We start from the raw sequence: 22,021 nt of genomic DNA on the forward strand, positions 1-22,021 counted from the left end.
TTCCCTCTCTATCTCTCTCTGTCAATTAAAAATAATTTAAAAATAAATTTTTTTAAATAAAAAATCAGTAGAGTCTAAGGATGTATCTAGGAAATAAGATATAACTGACTGGAACATACACATTAGTGCCTTTCCTTAGGTAAAGTAATATATCACATAAAAGAAGACAGAATTATATGATCTCAGATGGAGAACATTTACTCCTCTCTTTCAGATATTCTCAGACCTTGTTATACAAGCATAAATATTTTATTCATGTTTCTTCATGTTTATCAGCTACACATATTCATAAAGGGATCAAAGTTCAAAATTCAGAATATTTTGTACATGGTCCATATGAGTTTCATAATTTGCATTTGGGCAGTTAGTAGTTATTTTATTTTCTTCATAATTTAATCCACTTTTTATTTGCATATTCATTATAGCATAGATTATCACATGAACTCTTTCTTCATTATGTGAGTGCTGAAAAGATGGATAATCTCTCTTTACTTATACACTTGAGCATCCAGTTCAGGGTTCTGTGCATAAGGGTAGTGAAAAGAAAAAAGAAAAAAAAAAAGCTGTTTGGTAATGAACCCATGAAACTGGAGTTTGCAAGGTGACAGTTCATTTTATTTCCTGTTTTCCTTTGCTTTGCTCCCCCACTGCATTTCTCAGTAACCTTAAAATATATTCAATTTGAAGAGTTCTAACATTAGGTTAATTTGTGTCAAGATGACTATGTTTTTTCTTCATCAAGCCACATTTACTTTAAAATCCATAAAATAGTTTTATTCATGTTTGTGTTAATTATCGAACTCCTGGTAATATGCCAAGGATAATGATGTTTGCCACTTTTGATCAGTGCTCTGCTATAGAACAATGTGCTCAGACCCTGGCTGAGAAACGAAAAAAATTATTAAATGTGTAACACCACATTTGTTGTATGAGTACCAAACTAAGCTGAGATCAGAGAGAGTAATGATGTCAAAATTTATCTTTGTAACTCAGAAATGCATCCTGGCTGTGAAATTTCTTTATCCATATAAAATATTTTTACCTCAGCATTCTAGGATCTCATCTGAAACCAAGAGTGAACTTAGCTGAGTATTTTCTGACTTTTATTTCTATTTGAAAATAAGACTAACAGTGAAGCCCAGGGTCACAGATTCATAAAGGTATCAGGCAGAAAACAGAGGAGTGAAGCAGTCAATGGCAAAGAGAATACATGCCCCATTTAAAGAATGCAACTACTTTTCAGGATCATTCCCTTTTTATGCAAGAAATAATTCCTGAATCTCTTGTAGAACATGAGCCACTGAGCCATCTGACTAGTTATTAGAAAAGAGAAGCTATCTCGGGCAAACATCTGAGTAGCTTTTGCTGAACTCTAGGATCACCTGGCTATTTTAATATATTGCTGATACCTGGTTCCTACTTCTAGACATTCTGATTTAATTAGCTTGGGATGCAAGCTAAGCATCAGGAATTTCGAAATCTCCCCAGATAATGATAATGCAAAATGGAGTCTAGAGCCCCTGCTCTATGACTTCAGATAATTATTACCATGCAGAATTACAAGATTAATAGCCTCTATACTTCTGACATTTCCAAGAATAGTCGGTGACCCAGATTCTTTTAATCTGAAATTTCTTCCCCCCCACATCTCAATTTTTTTTTCTTTTTAAAATTTATACATTTAACCACTGTACATCAACACAGCTTGTAAAATTAATTTTTCTAGCACGAACACACTACATGCCAATCCAGTTAAAGATATCATACACACTATCATCAACAGACAGTCCTTCACTTCTATATTCCCCCAGAGTTGGGAAAGAATAAAGGAATGGAAAGCAACTACAGATACCAGAGACAGTGTGGGAGGAGAGTGGGAAATGGCAGAGGGTGAGAAATAGGGATAAAATATATATACAAGAAACAAGAAATGGAAACTATTTGCTGATGATAACATGTATGACTAAGCCACTATACAGTGTATTCTGGATGGGAAATCATATTTTGTATGCTATGATAATGTTCAGTGAAAGAATGTAAAATAAATAAATTAATAAAAAAAAGAAAATACCTCATGACTTTTCCAATAACCTAATACAATAAACAAGGGAGTGTGGCTATCTCTTCAACATGCACATTTCATTTCCTTTGGCAATATACCCAGCAGCGGGATTGTAGAATCAGATAGTAATTCTAGTTTTGATTTTTAAATCTCTATACTGTTTTCTATAATGGCTGTACTAATTTACATGTTTGCCAAGAGTATGCAGGAATTCCCTTTTTTCCCCACATCTTCTTCAACATTTGTTCTTTTGTCTTATTGATGGTATCTATCCTCACAGTTGTGAGATGATATCTCATCATGGTTTTGATTTGAATTTCTCTAATGATTAAAGATGTGGTCATTTTTTTCATGTACTTGCTAGTCGTTTTTATGTATTCTTTAGAGGAATGTCTATTCACGGATTTTTCCCATTTTAAAATTCAGTTGTTTTCTTACTATTAAGTTTCTTATAAATTTTGGATATTACCCTTAAACAAGGGGTGAGAAGTGAAAATAGGGCAGGGAATGGACATTTTCAATTGTCTTTCCGTGGTGCTAACTTCTGAAAACATCCACTGTCCTAGTCTAGTTGAACTTCTGCTGTCATTTTATTCTAGCCAATTCTACATCTCTGATAGGTAACAGTGAAACACAAAAACATGGTCAAATTTTGCATAATTTCAAAATGTATTTATTTTATAAATGTTAATTTACTATTTATGCCCTCTCCATTTGAAAAGCAGGAATTTAGGCAGTATGTATGATGAGTAATGACAATGATATGCTATTGTTTTGCAGTCAACTAAAACTATTTTCTACCTGCTTATCCTTAAATAAGCAGATAAGAAGCTGTGAACAGGGGTACAACGGTATTCAGTGCAGAGGCCCAGATTGTCAGAGTTGGAAATGTTCTTAGGGTGTGCCTTGCCTGGTGATTTACAAACTTTATTCTAGCAATAGGACCTTTCTTACCCCCAGGATAAATCTAACTGTAGTGTCACTGCATAGAACATATAAATGCATCATGGCCTTGTTAAAGTAGAGGCGTGAGACTTCCTCTTGTTTCGTAAGGTGATCTGAAGGGCTGCCTCTGAATCCTGGTGATTCTGAGAGCCATTTTAATAACTGCTGAGCTAGTCCAGGCTCTACATTCCACAGATATTGAAACTGAGCCCCAGAAAGGCTGTGACTCATATTATACTGTCAAGTTAATGTGCAGAAAAACCATTTCTTGAATGTTTAATAGTGATGATGAGTGGATTCTTAATGGCCTTATCCAGTTTGTGGATTAGTCTTGCCATCTGTTTCATCTATTCTTCTCTAAGGCTGCTTGCCCTGTGGCTATTTCACACTCATTAATAGCGCTATCAGAGGTCTAGTAAAGGGAAAAGAAGATGGAAAACTCAAATCCCTTATTAGATCTTATCGAGAGGAAGAAAGATTGAAACTAATGAACATGGAAAGATTGGATGTCAGCTCTGGCTGGGCTGGGAGTGCTGTCAACCCTGTTCCTGTTCTGTTTCAATAGCTCCTTCTACAGCCAAGTGTTTCCACTTGCCCACCATTAGCCAGAGTTGTCTTCTGACTAGACATGAAGGTTTCCATCCCAAAGCAAAGACTGTGTTCACTATCACACTCAGTCTTGCTTAGGATGAGATTGCATACTTGATGCCAGACTTCACTTGGATTCTTTCTTCTCTCCTTTAGAGATTGTGATCGTTTCAACATCCTTGATATTTAGCTTCCCTTTCTGAATTTTGTTACAAACTGGTCTTCCTGTGGCAGTTTTGTTAGGTGTGTGGTCTTAGCTTCCTATCATAATTTGGTCTCTATCATCAGTTATGGGCTCTGCTTTCTAGAATTAACCTGATTTTCCCTTGAGGGAATGGCCTTTGAGTTCTGGGCATGGCTCCCTATTCCTAGTGAATGACACCCACTGCCCCTGCTGTGAGCCTAATGAGGAACTTAATGATGCCTCACTTTAGCAGAGTTCCTGACTTTTGCTGCTACCAAATTAAGACTCACAGCTTTTGTGGCCCTACCTTGTGAGTACAGATTTAGAAACAAAGCCAGCAAGTCCGCACACCCAACATTAACTTTGTGAGTTGAAAACGGCAATCCTCAGTGTGGGTAGACTAGAAACAATCCTTGCCTTGTATATATTAGGATACGAACTGATAAGGGAGAAGAAGATTATTAATACTGGGTATCAGTTCTGTTCAAAACATTCTTTTCTAATGTGTGTTCCCAGATTTAAGTCATTCATCCTCTTAAAATTCATGTTTCCATAAATATATATGAATACATATATATTTATGTATTCAGATGTAATCTCTCTCTGTATGTGTACATATGTATGTGTGTGCGTGTGTGTGCATGTGTGTGTAACTCTCAATATAGCTTTAGTTGCTATAACAGAGACCAAACCACAATGACTTAAATAAGAAATTTTTCCCTTCCAAAAGCTAGATCCCTAAGATTCTACATATTTCTTGTATTTGCCAGTTATTAGCTATGGCACCTGGGTGATCATCTCTTCTGAAAGAGCTTGAGAAGTAGTGTTGGTTTACAGAAAATGAACTACTTCGCTGCCATTGTCTTTTGTCACATGTAAGGAATCATTTAATCTGCTTTACCCCAAATAGCTCTTTTCTCATTCAAGCATAGCTAATACATTTGTTCTTTTCCTTTGGTAGATTGTATGCTTTTTGGAAGTAGGACTTGTACCTTCTATAATTTACCTTGAAAGGTCTTTGGATGGTGGTAGTTATTCGCTATTTCCCGTTACTACAAAGGGCAGAACAAGGAAAAATAGCTTCAAGGGAAAAGTAGGTAATCAGATAAGTTGGTTAGATATTAGAGTCATTTATTGAGGTGCTCATTGAATCTGCTTCCTTGAAAATATTTCAAATAGAAGGGAAAACTATATATCAGGCTGATTTGGAAACAGTCTTGCCTAGAACTAAGTAGCTAAAGTTTGAAATAAATAATTTTCTTTAATTTGGATAAGTAGAGTTGTGTTGTTATCCCTTCATTAGCTAGAATAAGCACATAGAGCTGGTTATAAAATGTCATTACACTTAGTCTGAAGTTGGCTGTCTCTGTTTCCCATTTCCCCTTCTCTTGGAGTATACTGGCAAGAGTTCTCTACCATGAACCAAACATCATGCCAATTTTATTTATTTATTCATTACCTCCTCATTTATTTATTCATTACCTTCTCATTAGTAGAAATCCAAATTTTCTCTATTTGTATGCTCTGATGGCTGTTAGGAGCTAGAAGGTAAAAAATGGGAAGACCCATGATGTCTCTCTCTTTTAAAAATTTTTGACAGATGATTCTTATGCTCACTGGAAAGAGACAAAGAGAGAGAGGTGGGGGAGAGTGAGAAAGCATTCAATATGGGGGATGATCACACTGCAACACCTTCTCCTCCATTTCTCCCTCCTTTCAGGATTTTGGGCACATGTGCCTGATATGTTTCTCAAGCTCCTGGATCTGGGACTTGACCTGCACTGTCAGCCAAGTGGCATTCAGCCATCTTTTCCACCATACCATGGGCTGTTCCTACCCCAGGTCTCTTACTGTATTAGTTCTATAAATTTCTTAAGTGCTCAGGAGACCTGAGATGTTCCTCAGCTAATAGAACTCTAGTAAGAGACAATCTCAGACAAGAATCCCATTAACAAAGGGAAACTAAGTCAGTCATGGTAATAGATAAAAGTTGTGAACCATAGTATATGGATAGTGGAAACCGTTTAGGATGATTATAAGCACCCCTTCTGAAAGAATTTTCACCCAGAAACTTTGAGAAAAACCTAAGAAATACAGTGAAATTTCAAGGGACCAGTGTTTGACCACTGCAGAATATCATACCTGACTTATTTTTTCCTTCATATATAAATTTCACATTGTATCTAATATATTTATAAGTAGATATTAGCCCAGTATATTATCTGGAGACAAAAGTTCTCCAGGTTTGGGGGAAGGGAATGGACCCTTTGTCACACTCATAAAGTAACTAGAACCCCAGGTGTTGGACCTCATGAATACAGCATTAAAATAATATAATACTATAGGAACATCTCCCACCAAATTATGAAAGTTAATTTCAGAAGCTGTATAGTTTGAGAGGATAAGAACTATGAAATTTATGTTCATAAATTCCAGCTTGCATCTTTAGGCAATACAATAAGTCTTATTTAAATAGAAAACTCTTGCTAGAATTTCTTAAGGTATCCACTGCCCCCTGTAGGTTTTGATTTTGTATTTGTCTATATCTGTATGAAAAATATACTTCGTTTATCTATTTGTTCTCCTTGCCTTTGTCCACTTCGATCTCTAAATTTCTTAGGGGACCAGAATGACATCTCACTTCCCAAGTCCTGATAATTGTACTGCCCTAAGCATCCTGCTATGCAAATGGAAACGAGCCCTTGAAAACCTCAGCTACACAAGGATATGGCTGTCTCCTGGCCTGGAGTACCCAAAATTTTCTCCAAAATGGTTCAGTTTGTCTTTAATTAAAACTTAAAGCATGAGTTTCTTGGCTCTGGCAAAAGCTCTCGGATAAGAACCTGCCTCACACAGATTTGTCTCATTGCAATCTGCCTCACAGCAGGCTTCTTCGATGGCTGCCATCGGATTCTGGGACAAGAGAAAGCCTGCAAGCTCACAGAGCTACAAAGAAAAGCAGTTAATAGCCAGAGGTACCTGCAGCTCCTCTCAATTCATTAACTAAAGGTAACTTGAGGATCATTATCAGAAGGAGACTAATTTGGCAGCTGTCAGCATAGAGGGTAGAGATACCATGTTGACTGCAGGCCAGTGACCCAATGCCCCACACTCACCAGATATTTTTTCTCTCACCTACATCCCAAAGTTCACCTATAGCTCATGAGTAAAATCACTCCCTCCCACTACTCACCCTTTCTTCCACAGTAGAACTGTGTTGGATCTCAAACGCTAATAAAATCATTAGCAACATTAAAACCTAACTAGCTTATCAACTAAGAATAATTTATTATTCTCACACTAAAGCAAAAATTATTAGGGGTATCTAAGACGTAAAAGATACTGTTTCTACACACAAAGATCTTTCAACCTAGTTGTTGAGAGACTTCTACAATTAATATAACATTAAATATAAAAGTATGATATATATATATATATATATATATATGTATGTGTGTGTGTGTGTGTATATATATATATACAGTGTATACAGGACGAAGAGCAATTCAAGAAAAAAAAAAGATGCTCAAAGAGTTTTATTACTGTTTTTCCCTTTAGATTATTTAATAAAGTTTCTCTTGATTATAATGGATAAAGCATGTACAAAACATAGACATTTACTCTTCTAATGTATTCTTAATATCTTTTTTTTTCTTTTTTGGAGAAGTTTTTGCTACAGGGCACATGCTCTCACCAGAAAGACAGAGAGAGATAGAGAGACAGAAAGCAAGAAATCACCCCCCAGGGGGGATGGCCACCCCACAATCCCTTCTCCTCCTTTCTCCTCTTGGGATCTTGGGCATGCACACACACACACTCGGCGTGAGTTTAAGCCACCAGGTCTGGGACTCGAACTACAGTTGACTACATGGGAGTCCAGCAACGTAGCCATTACACCATCTGCTGGTCCCAATTTTCTCTTTATTTAACCCACATCAGTGATCCCAGTTTATGAACAGAACCTTAGAGATTCCCAGATACTATATAATCTGAAATTTCATATGCTTATCTAACAGTGATTTCAGACTATATTTTTTAAACATTCAGAAATGATAATATAATTAATGATTGCTAATACATTAAGTAATAATGTTGGACTCATAACAGCTTTGTCATTTTATGAGGTTTTTTGGTCAATGGAACTAATTGTATACCTTCTATATATAAATATTAAATTTAACCCAAAATCTGGCTATCGTACATTCATTTACAATTTTCACAAAGCTTGCTCTACTCAAGTACAGAATTATGTTCAGAAAATTTCCAAATTTCTGGTGGTTAATGCCCTGCTGTGAGTATTTTCTTTTTCTATTTATTTGGCTTATTAGGTAAAAGGATGGAACAATTTTGAAAAATATTACTGTAGTCTTTCATGAAATCCTTTGTTCTTACTGTTGCATTTTTCTCAATGCTCAGAAGAATACCATCTTCAATTGTGGCCTTTCAGTTGTTTTTAAAAATTTTAAACTATCCATCTTATTAGAAGACATTAAAAAGTACCTAAAACAGATATCATGTATAGATCATCTATCACATACTCTCTTACCTTTTATGTCATGTAAGTCCATTTTTGTCATCTTAAGACACAATCACTATTTGCAAACTAGGGATGAGAAACTTGAGTCTCAGAGATAATTAACAAATTGTGTCTGGCAGAGTAATCTAAACACAGATATGATTAGCTACAGAAACGATGTTTTTTCCCCTGTAATAACATGGTAATTTGAGACTAGCTCAAGCCTGTGATCTAAATCCAGTGCATCTCTTCTGTCCACATAGTGATAGAAAAAGTACATGTTTATGCAAAAGAGAATAAAATGTATTATTACATTAAGGGTCTACGATTTCTCATATCTTTCCAACCAATACTTTGTTTCTTCCACTCATTCTTATTTGTTCATTTCATGTTTGTTTATAGAACACCTCTATGTGCTAAACACTGGGACTACAATGACATGGAACAGGGAAGGTGGACAAGAATGAAAGGCAATCGTAATATAACAAATAGGCAATGCTAATACAATGAAATCCACTCAGGGCACTGCGAGAACGTAAGGAAGAAGTACTTAACCTGGCTGGGGAAAGAGGTGGGAATCAAGTAAGGAATGAGTAGTCTCCATAACTGTACATTTTACAATAGTCCTGGAGTGGTTGAAAGTTAGAGTATCTAATTTAGACTGTTCATCTAAAAAAATAGAAAGGAGAAGCATTCCACATTATCTAAGTTTCTTTCTCTTCCTGTCATCAAAGCAGTCTTAAAGCATACCAAGTACATGTGGGGAACTCTGATACTTTAGATATATTTCAGGTGATTAACCTGGAGCACCATCATGATCATTGCTGCCTTTGGGCTCCTTGTTCCAGTCTCTAGCCCACACATTGTTCTCTCACAGTCACAGTCAACACCACCTCCTACCCTAGCCAGGGCAAAAACCTCTGACCTAGATCCCCTGTCATGTCTTCCCCCTTTCCAGAGTTCTTTCCACCCAGCTAGAGGAATCTTTCTAAAAGCACATTTGATTTTGTTACTTCTCTGTTTAATGGTCTGTCATCCAAAATAAAAGTTCCAACTCTTCATGGACATGCTCTCAAGGCCCTTTACAAACTAGAGTCAATGTGCTGGTTTCAGTTTGAAGTTCCAGTACCTGCTTCTCTGGTCCCATGCTCTGGGGCCTCATTACTCCTTGATCATCTTTCTTCCTCTTTGTCTGACCAATGTTACTATCCCTGTAAGACTTTCTGTGACTCTTTGAGAACCAAAATGGTCACAACTTTCTTTATATCACCTTGGGGACTGGAACCATCTTTATCATAGAACTTTCATCTCTTTCTTACAACTGCTTTGCTCCTTGTCTTTGCTGACAGTCAATTCCTCCAGGGTAGAGAATAAATATTATCCACACTGGTACCCAAAGTGACTTGATTTATAGATGGTTCCTCATAAATGTAGTACTTGCCATTTATTTATAAAAAGATCCAATATTTACTGAGAAATTACTATGAATGCTTCTATTACACTGAGCATTTTATAAGCACTATTTCTGTTTATCCTTACAACCTTGTCCTATGATTAAGCATTACTAATAATCTGATTTTACAGATTAGGAAATTGAAGCTTAGGTTTGGCAAATGATTTCTCAAGGTTAACTTAAAGCAAAGTATCAGATCGGAACTGGTCTCCTAACCACTACAGTATATTGCTGAATGAATAAATGAATGAAATACAAAAGACAGTCAAGTGTCATTCATCAAATTTCTGGTTATACTAAAAATTGTGATAGGGCTGCTTTATAAATTATTTTTTTTTAGATTTTCTTTTAATAAACTTCCAAAATAATTTAGGTAAGGCTTTAAGGTATGTTTGTCTCATCTCTGGAGTTGATAGGAATCAGTCTGGTATTCACTGTTCATTCTAAGTAGGAATAAATAATTTGCATCTTAAAAACAAAAACCAGAACTATTAGCATAAGGCTTTAGTATGGGGAAGTATTGGAGTGCTCATTATGGACAAGTAATAGACAAGATATTTAAAGAGAAATAACCAGCAAATACATTCTAGACAATGGCTAAGACATGTAACAATCATGGGTTTTTAAAGGGAGGGGCTTCTGGGACTTTAGACTGTATAACTGTAGGATATAAACCAGGACCTGGGAGCCAGAATCCTGGCGTCTCTGTGCTGTGCGACTTTGCTCAAGTTTTTCACTTTTACCAGGCCTCTGTTTCCTAAGATGCACAATTCAGATTCAACCAAATTCAACAAGTCTTTACTGACTGGCAATCGGGCTCAGCAACTGGCTCATCTGGTCTTCAAGTCTCCAGTCACAGGGACTCTCAACTTCCCTCTTTACTTCTCAGAAGATGACTTGGGGTCCAAGAATAGGCTGTTTTGCCCAAGTTACATGCCTAACTAGTAGATAAAAACAGGTCATTATTAGAGACTGTCTTTACATATCACTGATGTACTATTAGCTGAAAACCTCACCTGCTCCTTGAGGAGTGGGGAATGTGTAAATTTATCCCCTGTCATGGTCAGTAATCTCCAAAACAATCTGTATCATTTAAGAAATGTGAAGTATTGGGAAAAATTTCAAAAAGAACGTCAGGAAGTGAGAAAATGGTACCATGATATAACCTATTAAACAGATGAAAGAACGTTCTTTTTTGTTTTTGTTTTCAGGAGAAAAAAACAAAAGACTCAAAGTTGCATTCCAGTTCTGCTGGTATAACTGCTTGGCCTTGTCCTCTGTGGGTATCCATTTCCTCATGTCTGAAATGACATGTGATATTTTGACTATCAAACAAGGTGATATATATGAGAGTCATCTCTTTGAACAAAACAAACAAAGCACTACAAAAAATGTTTATTACCTGAAAGTGCTTTGCAAGAAGAGATTTTTATCTACTTTTTCTTCTAAGACAGAGAAACTGGATTTAAATAGTAGGAGATGAATTTCTTCTTGACAAAAATAAACTTTCTGATTAGAGCTATTAGATATTGGTGGGGCAAAGGCAATAAAGTTATGTTAGAGCAGGATTTCATCTGAAGAATTTTAAGGAGACAAACTGTAGTATAGTTTGATGCTTGAAGCAGAAAGAAGGAATAAATAATCTGTGATAAGAAGATCCGGTAGTGGGATCAGCAGTTAGCGTAATGGCTATGTTGCTGGAATCTCACGTAGTCGACTGCGGTTCGCGTCCCGGACCCGGTGGCTTAAAACTCACGCTGGGCGTGTGTGCATGTGTGCCCAAGATCCTGAGAGGAGAATGGAGGAGAAGGGATTGCGGCGTGGCCATCCCCCCTAGGGGATGATTTCTTGTTTTCTGTCTCTCTGTCTCTCTCTGTCAATCTGGTGAGCGCATGCGCCCTATAGCAAAAACCTCTAAAAAAAAAAAAAAAAAAAAAAAAGAGAAGGGATTGCGGCGTGGCCATCCCCCCTAGGGGATGATTTCTTGTTTTCTGTCTCTCTGTCTCTCTCTGTCAATCTGGTGAGCGCATGCGCCCTATAGCAAAAACCTCTAAAAAAAAAAAAAAAAAGAAGAAGAAGATCCAGTAGTAACAAAGTATATGTGTGAGATGCGAGGCGGTGCTTCATCTTTTTCTCTTGTTTAAAATGTAAAAGAGATAAAAAGTTTGGTAATACTTGGTTTGAATACCTCCATCTTAACTGCCAGGAGTCCTTGTATAGGATGTGGTAGTCATAGGCATTTCTGGGAGGAGATAGTCTATTTGTCAGAAAAATAGTTTGATCTTTCCTGTACAACTAGGTGCTCTGGGTGAAGGCAGAGACCCTCAAACCAGTTCTGTTCTATAATGAGAAAGGAAAACAACCAAGAAAGCTGAGAGGCTGTGTGGATTTCTGTGTTTTGCCTCTGACAGCACACTTAGGAGTCGGAGACAGGGTGTTTTAACTGTATTGCCTTTATTTTCTCTGAAGAGCAATTTGGGGAATGGCGAGTTGGCATTTGCAAGAGGTTAAAAGAAAAAGAAAATTGTTATCCTGCTGTGAATTTGTTCATGTGCCTGTTTTATGTTTCCAAATAACAGCCTGTGGCTTTATTCAATATAATTGTGAGCTGTATTTATAAGAGGCTGAGAGAAAGAAGTTTCTTAATTTAAAAAGTATGTGAGGGACTTGAGACATTATTAGTGTAAACTCCGCTCTTTCAGCACTTTAGGTTGCTCCATTATACACAAACTATTTTACCATCCACGCACAGTATATACATTGTGTGTACGTTAATGGCATTTAAGATAATGACAGAGCAGGAGAATTTTGTTTGGTCAACTTTTCACATTGCAAGAACACTCTGAGATTATTCAGTAATATAGATTGTCAATTGCCAGAGAATTAGGGTCTGTTTATTATTAGGAGAAATCATTCATCTTTAAGTGCTCAGTAGTACCAAGCAAAGCATTGTCTCCTGAAAAATAGTTACAAATTTCTCTTTAATTAAGACAAACTGAATAAAATTTTTATGAGTAGAGTGCTTGTCACCCATCACCCCCACCCTTCAACCTCAAAAGGCCAGATATATCCCTTAGACAAAGTTTGGCCGACACTTCATAATGAAGGTGCTTGAGAAGGCTTCCTGGTTAAGAGCATAGATTCTGCCTAGGTGAGATCTGTCTATTCACACATGAATCATTTTTCCTAAGTATTTAATCTCACTCTCAGTTTCCTCACTGGTAAAATGAAATTTTTTATAGTGTGGGACCAGCAGATGGTATGAAGTTTACATTGCTGGATTTCCACACAGTCAAGCATGGTTCAAGTCCTGGAATGGGCAGCTTAAATTCACATTGGTGTGTGTGCGTGCATGCACCTTATAGCAAAAAACCTCTTTAAAAAAATTAAAATTAAAAAAAATTGTTATAGTGCTTACCTCTTGAGTTGTGAGGATTAAGTGAGATAATCTACACAAAACTCTGAGAAGTGTATATACCCAATAGTAAGTAAATAATAAATATTAGCTGTATATTAGCTACTGGGTCATTGAAAAGGTCATGACGTATTTTTCTGGTTTTCTATGCAAAAATGCATCATGACTTCCCTGATAACTCATTATTAGCATTGCTACTAGATAAAGGCATAGCTAACTAATTTCAAATGTGAATGAATACAGGGAACCAGCAGTTAGTGTAATGGTTATGTCGCTGGACTCCCATGTAGTCGAATGTGGTTCACCTCCCGGACCCAGTGGCTTAAAACTCACACCAGGCACGTGTGTGTGCGTGCTCAAGATCCCTAGAGGAGAATGGAGGAGAAGGGATTCCGGCGTGGCCATTCCCCCTGGGGGGTGATTTCTCACTTTTTTCTCTCTGTTTCTCTCTGTCTGGCGAGAGCACATGCCCTATAGCAAAAACCTCTCAAAAAATAAAATGTGAATGAATACAAACACAACATACTTATTATTACATGGCAAGCATGATTGGGTTCAAAGTAGAGGAAGAGATGAACAGAATGAATAGCATGTGCCACAGAGAAAACAAAACACATGGAGGGATGTTGTAAGGAAGAACTGGAGTGTGGGGTTGGGATGTGACTAGAGGGTGGAATAAAACCCTCTGTGAGATGATGTTTGAGCAAAGAAGAGAGAGACTACTGGCTAAAGGAGATCCGGCTGCAAACCTTTCCTGGAGGGAGAACAGCAAGGGAAAAGCTTTGGATTTTTAAAAAAATAAAAAGTTATTGTAGAAGAACAGGACTTTTTCAGCTTGAGCGTCACTGACATTTCTTTTAGGGTGAAGATAGGGGCTGGCCTGGGTGTTGTAGTATGTTCAGCAGCGTCCCTGCCCTCTACCAACCAGATGCTGTTCATATCCCTTCCCCAACTGTGACAAAAAAATACGTCTCCAGATATTGCTAAGTATACCCTGTTATTGTCTCCCACCTCATCTTCTGAGAAGCACTGGGCTAGTAAAATAAGCACGGAGGAGTAGATTTTTATATGGGCTAAAAAGTGTTTGGGATCTTGGGGGGTTTTCCTAAGCAACACTCTTAACACTGTTAAGGCAAATTATTTGGCAAATTATCTCACTGCCTACCTTCTTTCTAGAATATAATGTCTAGATTAAAAAAAAAATGAGGATTTAGTTTCCTAGACTTTTAACCTCTGGTGTCAGGTATGATTCTTCTATTAAGCCTATGACTTTACTTCTCTACTCAGAATATGAAGCATTATTATGTAGCTTTTACTCTTCCTGGTGAAATATCCTAACAGGATAGTAAGTGTTTGTAATGAAAGTAAACAGTGCTCCTTTAAACTCAAAAAAATTAACACTCAATGTAGTTCATTAAGTACTATCTTTATTATACTTGACCATTGAACTGAAAATAACTTGTGTGTGTGTGTATCTCCAATAATAAAAGATTTGCATGCAGCTTGTGTTGGTAATATTTACCAAAAATGTGTAGATGTAAGTTAGATAGCAAGAGTGGGAGAGAGCTAGTAATAACATATAAAAAATTGTAACTCTTCTAAAATATTTCCCAGTCTTTACAGAATTGTTTAGGAAATAATTAACTTTTTAGAGTGAGTATGGTTTATAATTCCTGGTTTATAATTGATTGAGGAAGATTTTTATTTGCTGCAAAATAAAATGGTTCAGCAAGACAGCTTTCATGTTGACATTTCTAATAGAATAACCAGAAATAGGACTTGAATTTAAATGGCTGCAACCTTAATTGATATCAACTCAAAAGATGCTCCCAATGATCTGGGACCTCCCTTCATCTATCTATCTATCTATCTATCTATCTATCTATCTATCTTTCTTTCTTTCTTTCTTTCTTTCTTTCTTTCTTTCTTTCTTTTTTAAGAGAGTATTTTTGCTATAGGGTGCATGTGTTCATCATAAAGACAGAGAGACAAAGAGACAGAAAGAGAGAAAGCACCCCCAGGGAGGATGGCCACACCACAATCCCTTCTCTTCCAGTTTCCTTTGGGAATTTTGGATGTGCATGTACATGCACCTGGAGAGAGTTTCAAGCCTCCAGGTCCAGGGCTCAAACCACAGCTGACTACATGGTATTTCAGTGATGTAACCATTATGACATCTGCTGGTCCCATTTCTTCATCTTTAAACCATGATTTCTTCTTTGAACATTGCAACATATTCTCTAGGAATTACTTCCTTGAAGTACTTAAATTCTGATAAGCACTGCCCCAAGAATTTTTTGCAGCTATAAAAGGAAGTGAAAAGATCCTGGAAATTGGTATTTAGACATATGTTTCAAGAATTTGAGTAATTTTGTGTTATTTTTTCCTCCTGAGTTGTAAGATTCTAAAATTTCTTTACTTTTCTGTGAAGGTCTCTTAGATGAGAATTAGTGGTTGCCCTTCATCGCACTGTGAGAGAAAGGATGTGAGAATGTGTAAGCATCTACAATGTAGTAGAACCCAGGCAGGGCTCTGGAGACTCTGTTTTAAGTCATACCTAAAAACCTGTCCAGTTCGCTTTCAACTTCTTCCCTCTAGGATTTGTTAATGTCTCAAGTGCTATGACTTACACTAGGTCACTTGGAAGTCCTTCAACAGATCATTTTTTCTTGGCATACATATCGGGCATTTGAATTTTTTACCCTTCATCATTCAACTCATATGCTTCAGAATAATAACTAAAAATAATCCTTTACTAACAATGTCTCTTAGCTTTGGGAATCGATTTCTTCAGAAGCGGAAATTTCAAGAGAGGAAGGATAATTGAACCCAAGAATAGACTACCATGGGAATCTCTCCATTCCCGAAGAACATAAAGAAAAGAATATGCAACCATCTGCTGGATGGGCTAGACACAGCCATGTCTGGGCTGGGTAGTCTCTTGGGCTCCCTTTCAGTTCCAGATATCTATGATTTTTTGTAGAGGCAAAAGACAAAGAAATGCCAAGGTTTTTATTTTTTATTTTTTATTTTTGTGTGTGTGTGTTCTTTTTTCTTTTCTTTCCTTTTCTTTTTTGTACTGGAAATCTTTATCGTTATTTTTAAAATATTGATTGATTCAATTAAGTTACAAAGTTAATACATGTTTTTTACAAAACATTACTATGTAAAACATGAAAATCAGCCCCTACCCCAATTCTCTTCCTCAGAGTAAAAGTTAATAGTATGGAAGATAACCTCCTAAGCTTTTTAAAAATGTCTTTATGAATCTATTTGAGAAATATGTATTTTTGGACCAGCAGTTAGGGTAATGGCTATGTCGCTGGACTCCCACATAGTCGACCGTAGTTCAAGTCCCGGACCCGGTGGCTTAAACTCATGCTGGGCACGTGTGCGTGCGTGCCCAAGATCCCGAGAGGAGAATGGAGGAGAAGGGATTGTGGTGTGGCTATCCCCCCTGGGGGGGGACTTCTAAATTTCTGTCTCTCTCTGTCTTTCTGGCAAGTGCACGCACCCTATAGCAAAAATCTCTCCAAAAAAAAAGAGAAAAAAATATGTATTTTTTTAAAAACTACCTGAGTGTGTGTAGATATTTCTTTAAATCTATGTAAGTAGATATAGTTTCTTTTTTATTAAAAACAGGCATTCTTCAAAACTCTCCTCTAAAGTACTTCCTGTACCCTGACACATTTCTTGTTCTTCTCCCCTTTCCCTAAACCTCTTTATTCTGTGCTGCTAAAACACAAAAAGAATTATCCTGATTTAAGAATGGGAATGAGTAAAAAAGAGAAGCCAGAGCAAGTACCTTCTTCAGCAGGCATATACCACAGATAGGCATGTGGGGAGAGTGAGTGTGTGTGTCAAACTTACATATCCTAATTTATGTGAGATATATTTACAGAAGCATTATGTATATAATAGGATAAGCCGCTTTTTTTAAAATTCATCTTTCTTCAGAGAACCAAGAAACTTCTGTAGGGTAATTTGTTATGAAATGCCCCTAAACATCACATAGCACTTTTCCATGCCCTAGGGATGTTTACCTGAATGGGAAGGGGGCAAGGTGTGAATGCAAATGAATGTCTGAGTTCAGGGGAGAGCAAGCTGAGCAGTAAGAAGAGGAGGGCCATGGGGCAGTTGTAAACTGAGTCAATTGCAGCAAAGTTTAGAGTCAGGAAACCACACAGAGCAACCCCAATAGTAACTTTCTGATCCTGTTTTTGCTTCCTGCTTACCTCTTCTGACTCATCTCTTATTGTCTGCACTTTGATTCAGATGTCTTTTTTTTCTGGCAAGTCTTTCATGATATCTTACTATACTATAACCACCCCCAAGTCCAGTTCTTGTGCTTACACAGGATGCATGCTTTCTGCCATCAGAGCAATTACCATGTTTTACCATTGTTTGTATTCATTTTCTCCCCCTTAGGTTTCTGAGCTAACCTATAATTCAAGGCTTGCTTTTATTCCCACATTCCTAAAACTGAACACAACCTGTTATACTGGAGGAGCTCAATGTATGTCGAGGGAGGACTAAGCTCAGCGACCTACCAGAGCAGCAGCATCAGAGCATCATATGAGTATCCTCATCCATGTCTCCACAGCCCTAAAAGGCACTGATGTAGTCCACTTTTTCTAATTATTTTCTAGCATCACAAACATATACCCAACACCTTTCTATATTTTATCAAAATAATTCAAAAAAATAAAAACATGGAGACCATCATATGAAACAATGTAACCATTTTAAGACCATAGACTTCTTTTTTAAAAAAGAATTATTTCATTTAAATTTATTTATTTTAATTTGATCAGAGAGAGAGAGAGACAGAGAGAGAAAGTGAGAAAGCAAGCCACCAGGTCCAGGTTGTGAACCACAGTCAACCATGTGGGAGTCCAGTGCCCTTAACCACCACACCACCTATCGGCCCCCGTCTATTAACTTCTTAAAATGTCTATCAAGTTTTCTTTTTCCTTTCTCTTCCATTTTTCATTTATTTCTGTAAAAGATCTTCTTCTCTGTGATTAGTGGGAAAATTCCTGCTAATTAGATCACTATTTTGAAAGACAACTGAATTTCCATATTAAGATGCAAATGTAGAGGTAAACATGTGTCACTGGTGTCAGCACAAGGGACAGCACCATTATGACATTTGTGCAGTGATTGAAGATAGGCCAACATTGACCTTCTTAGGACAGTCTGAAATACCACACAGGATTTCCTTGAGAACCAGCTAAACAGTAATGAATGATGCCCTGGAAATTGCATTGTCTGTTTCCTATTTCTAATGCTCAAAAGCACATTTTACTTAAATAATTTCTCAGAGTCTCAGAGGCACTCATAGCATCATACACTTATTTTTCTTATTAAAATTATTTTGCTGTCTCTCTGTATTTCTCTCTCTCTCTCCTCAATTTCATTTCAACTGTGAACTGAAAACTCCTTTCCCTAGTTAGATGCCTTTAAGTTTTGCCTGACAATTGCTAAAATGAGATGAGAAAAATATGGGCTAAAGAAACCTTTATCAGTGAAATAAGCCAACTAGAACCAGTGATTATATCTATTTATTTATATATCTATGTATGTATGTTTCCCCCAACTCAGAAAGTCTTCTTCAGCACAAAAATTATCCTGGGGCATTCTCAGCTATGCCATCAACTAGGCCCTGAAAATATGACAAATGTTCTTGTAAGCTCTCATCTGGGTGTGCGTGTGCTGTCTAGCATTTGAAGTATACTAGCTTTGAGCAATGACTAGCTCAGGACTTGAGGATTTTCAAGAAAGTCTGGGCTAACTCTCCTTCCTGTGCCCTTTATTCTCATAAGCAATAGTGTTTTCTCTATATAGAGTAGAATCGAGTCACATGATCCTGAATGGTTCTTAGGAACGAAGTCGTTTTGCTCCAATCCTAATGTTCTGTGGTTGTGTTTGCTTTATGTGTGGTGCGAAACTGAAAACCTATGCTTAACACCATATAGAGAAAGACTGACGTTCTCTCTCTTGCTGATGTTAATCTCCCAAACATTCACGTCGGTGTCCTGAATACAAAGCTATAAAACCATTGCTCCCTGCTCACTGCTGTCTTTTTTTAGAGGTTTTTGCCTTAGGGCACATGTGCTCAGCAGAGAGAGAGAGAAAGAGAGAGAGAGACAGAACAGAAACAAAAACAGTCAGAGAGAAAGTGAAAAATGACCCCCAAGGGGGCTGGCTACACCACAATCCCTTCTCCTCCATTCTTCTTCTGTGATCTGGGGCACTCACACACACACACATACACCCAGAGTGAGTTTCAAGCCGGGACTCAAACTGCGGTGGGCCTTGTGGGAATCCAGTGATGTAACCGCTACGTGATCTGCTGGTCCCCACTGCTGTCTATTTTAAATAGTTGGAAAATGGAAACATCAGCTCCACAGACAGCAGAAGTTTTCCTTGAGTGCTGAGAGCTTGAATCTTTTTTTCTTTTTTTTAAATGTTCAATATTTGATCTGACTGCTGGTTAATTTTTAGTGCACTTCATTAAAGTAAGAATTGTATTGGATATTCCAGGTTGTGGTGACACAGGGCCTGAGGCTGTGGTATCGTATTTCTTATTCCTCACATGCCAGGAAAGAGAGAAGCCTGAGACTTGCCTCTCTTCGTTATGTGTTGCCCACTCTGTCATTTCTCTCCCTAAACTGCATTGATTTTTGGCATGTTTGTCCACCTTTCTTAAGACTGAAATAAAGGTGGAAATACTTGGTTTAAGGTTCCATACATGTGTCTGTCAAAACCACAGTAAGATATCACCTAACGCATTAGAATGGTTGTCACCAAAAACAAAAACAGAGGAATAACAAATGGTGAGGTTGCAGGGAAATGGGAACCCTTGTGTGCTGCCTGTGAGAATGTGAATTAGTAGAGCCACTCTGGGAAAAATGGTGGTTCCTCAAAAATCTAAAAATATCTATAGAAGTACCATTTGGCCCAGTAATCCCACTGTTGGGTGTATACTCAATTAGAGAGACATTTTGACATCTATGTTTATTGTAGCATTATTCATAATAACTAAAACATGGAATCACCCTAAGTACCCAACAACAAATGAACAGATAAAGAAAGGATGACACACATAAACACACATATACTACTGAGTCATAATCAAAATGATCTCTTGGCATTTGACATGAAATGGGCCATCTAGAAGATAAAATACCAAGTGGAATAAGCCAGGCTACAAAGACAAATGCTGTGTGTCTCCACTTAACATATATCAAGGTTTTTATAGCAGAAGCTAAAGAGCTCAATAGCATTGAAATCAAAAGAACATAGATTTTCCCAATTCCTAGTGGGAGGGTAGGGAGTAGGGGCATTAAGAAAAATGATTGACAAACACAAGGATGCATATATTATCAATTTGATTATCACACATGGTATATATGCTTTAAAAATTCACTTTGTACCCCGCAAAGATCCATGCAATTATAGGTAAGTCAGAAATTACAACAAAAAGAAATGAAGAATTGATGGCTTCAGAAGGTGAGAGAGAAAGAAACACTGCACCAGTTATTTCAACAAGGAGAATTGAATATAAAAAGTATTAGTTAGATAGTGAAGCTTTGAAAAGGTAAAAAAAAAAAAAAAAAAAAAAGAAAAAAGAAAGAAAGAAAAAGAAATTATAAGCTATTTCAAGGATGGTCATGTATGGTCATTGCAAGAAGCAGTTACCATCTCCCAGAGCTGGAGGCACAAAGTGAAGAGATTGGAATCATTAAAATTTAGAAGTTGGAGGAGCAGTCTCACACATGTGGGACCCAAACCTGCTAGAAAGGATGCTTCTTGGCTGGTGGTAGGGATTTTGAGTTTGTGGAAGGGGCATGACAGAGCTATGGCTCTGACTTCTGAGCCAGCTGTGTGTTATGTAGTGTCAGTGCTTTTGAGAAGCTTCAGACTGACTTGTGAGCATTAGAAACAGTGCTAGGATCAACAGTTTCTACGGGAATAGAGAGAAAGCAAAGAGGAGGGGTAAACATCCCTTATTTCTTCTTGTACTTCATAGTCTTCATCTACCTTTCTGAATGGTAAACTGTGACAGGGAGCTGCTGCCGAAGGGACAATGTGACTTGTGGAGTCTCAGCCCCAGTGTCACCAAAGTAGAGGAGAGAATTGTGGTTTTGAAGCTGAGGTAACAGCTTAATAACCAGCAATATATTCTAAGTTCATTTAGTGTATTTTAAACTCACTATTTCTTGCTTCTTAATCTTTCTCGTTCTTACAAAAAGCTATAAACCTTCCTCTCACCCTAGGTACATCACTTGCATTTTGCTCTCTTTCTAGAGCTTTTTAAGACAATTGATTATGGCCATAAAGTTTGCTTTGTTCTTCTAGGTATGGAAAATTTTTTAAAAATTAAAAAAGTTAAGATGCCCTCACCTTTTAGTGGTATGCCTAGTGACCAATTATTTTGTAGAAATCTAGCCTTAATCTTCTGAAATTCATAGCCCTTTTATTCTTTCCATGTTCCTGAAGGGCCAGCATACATTCTGCATTGTACTGTCCTTGGGCAGGGCTATCATTTGGAACCATGCCAGGCTACCTAGCTAAGAGGCAAGGGGCATGCTAGAGGTCACCAACCATACACCTCAACGAACAGTATAAATACAGGATCAGAAATTTTGTTATTCACATAAAGGTGCTATGTTAGCTAACATCAGCTCTTTTCTGTACCTTTGCTTGGAATTGTTTTCTCTGAACTTTAATACCGACCATTCACATTCTTTCCATATCTTCTTTAAAATCTTCAGGCCAGTGCAAATGTGACCTTGTCCATGAAGCCTCAGCATCATGTAAAATTGAAGAAATCACTGTTTACTTCCTTAAAG

This window comes from Tupaia chinensis, unplaced genomic scaffold, assembly GCF_000334495.1.
Source record: "Tupaia chinensis unplaced genomic scaffold, TupChi_1.0 Scaffold000298_1, whole genome shotgun sequence".
Lineage (NCBI taxonomy): Eukaryota > Metazoa > Chordata > Mammalia > Scandentia > Tupaiidae > Tupaia > Tupaia belangeri.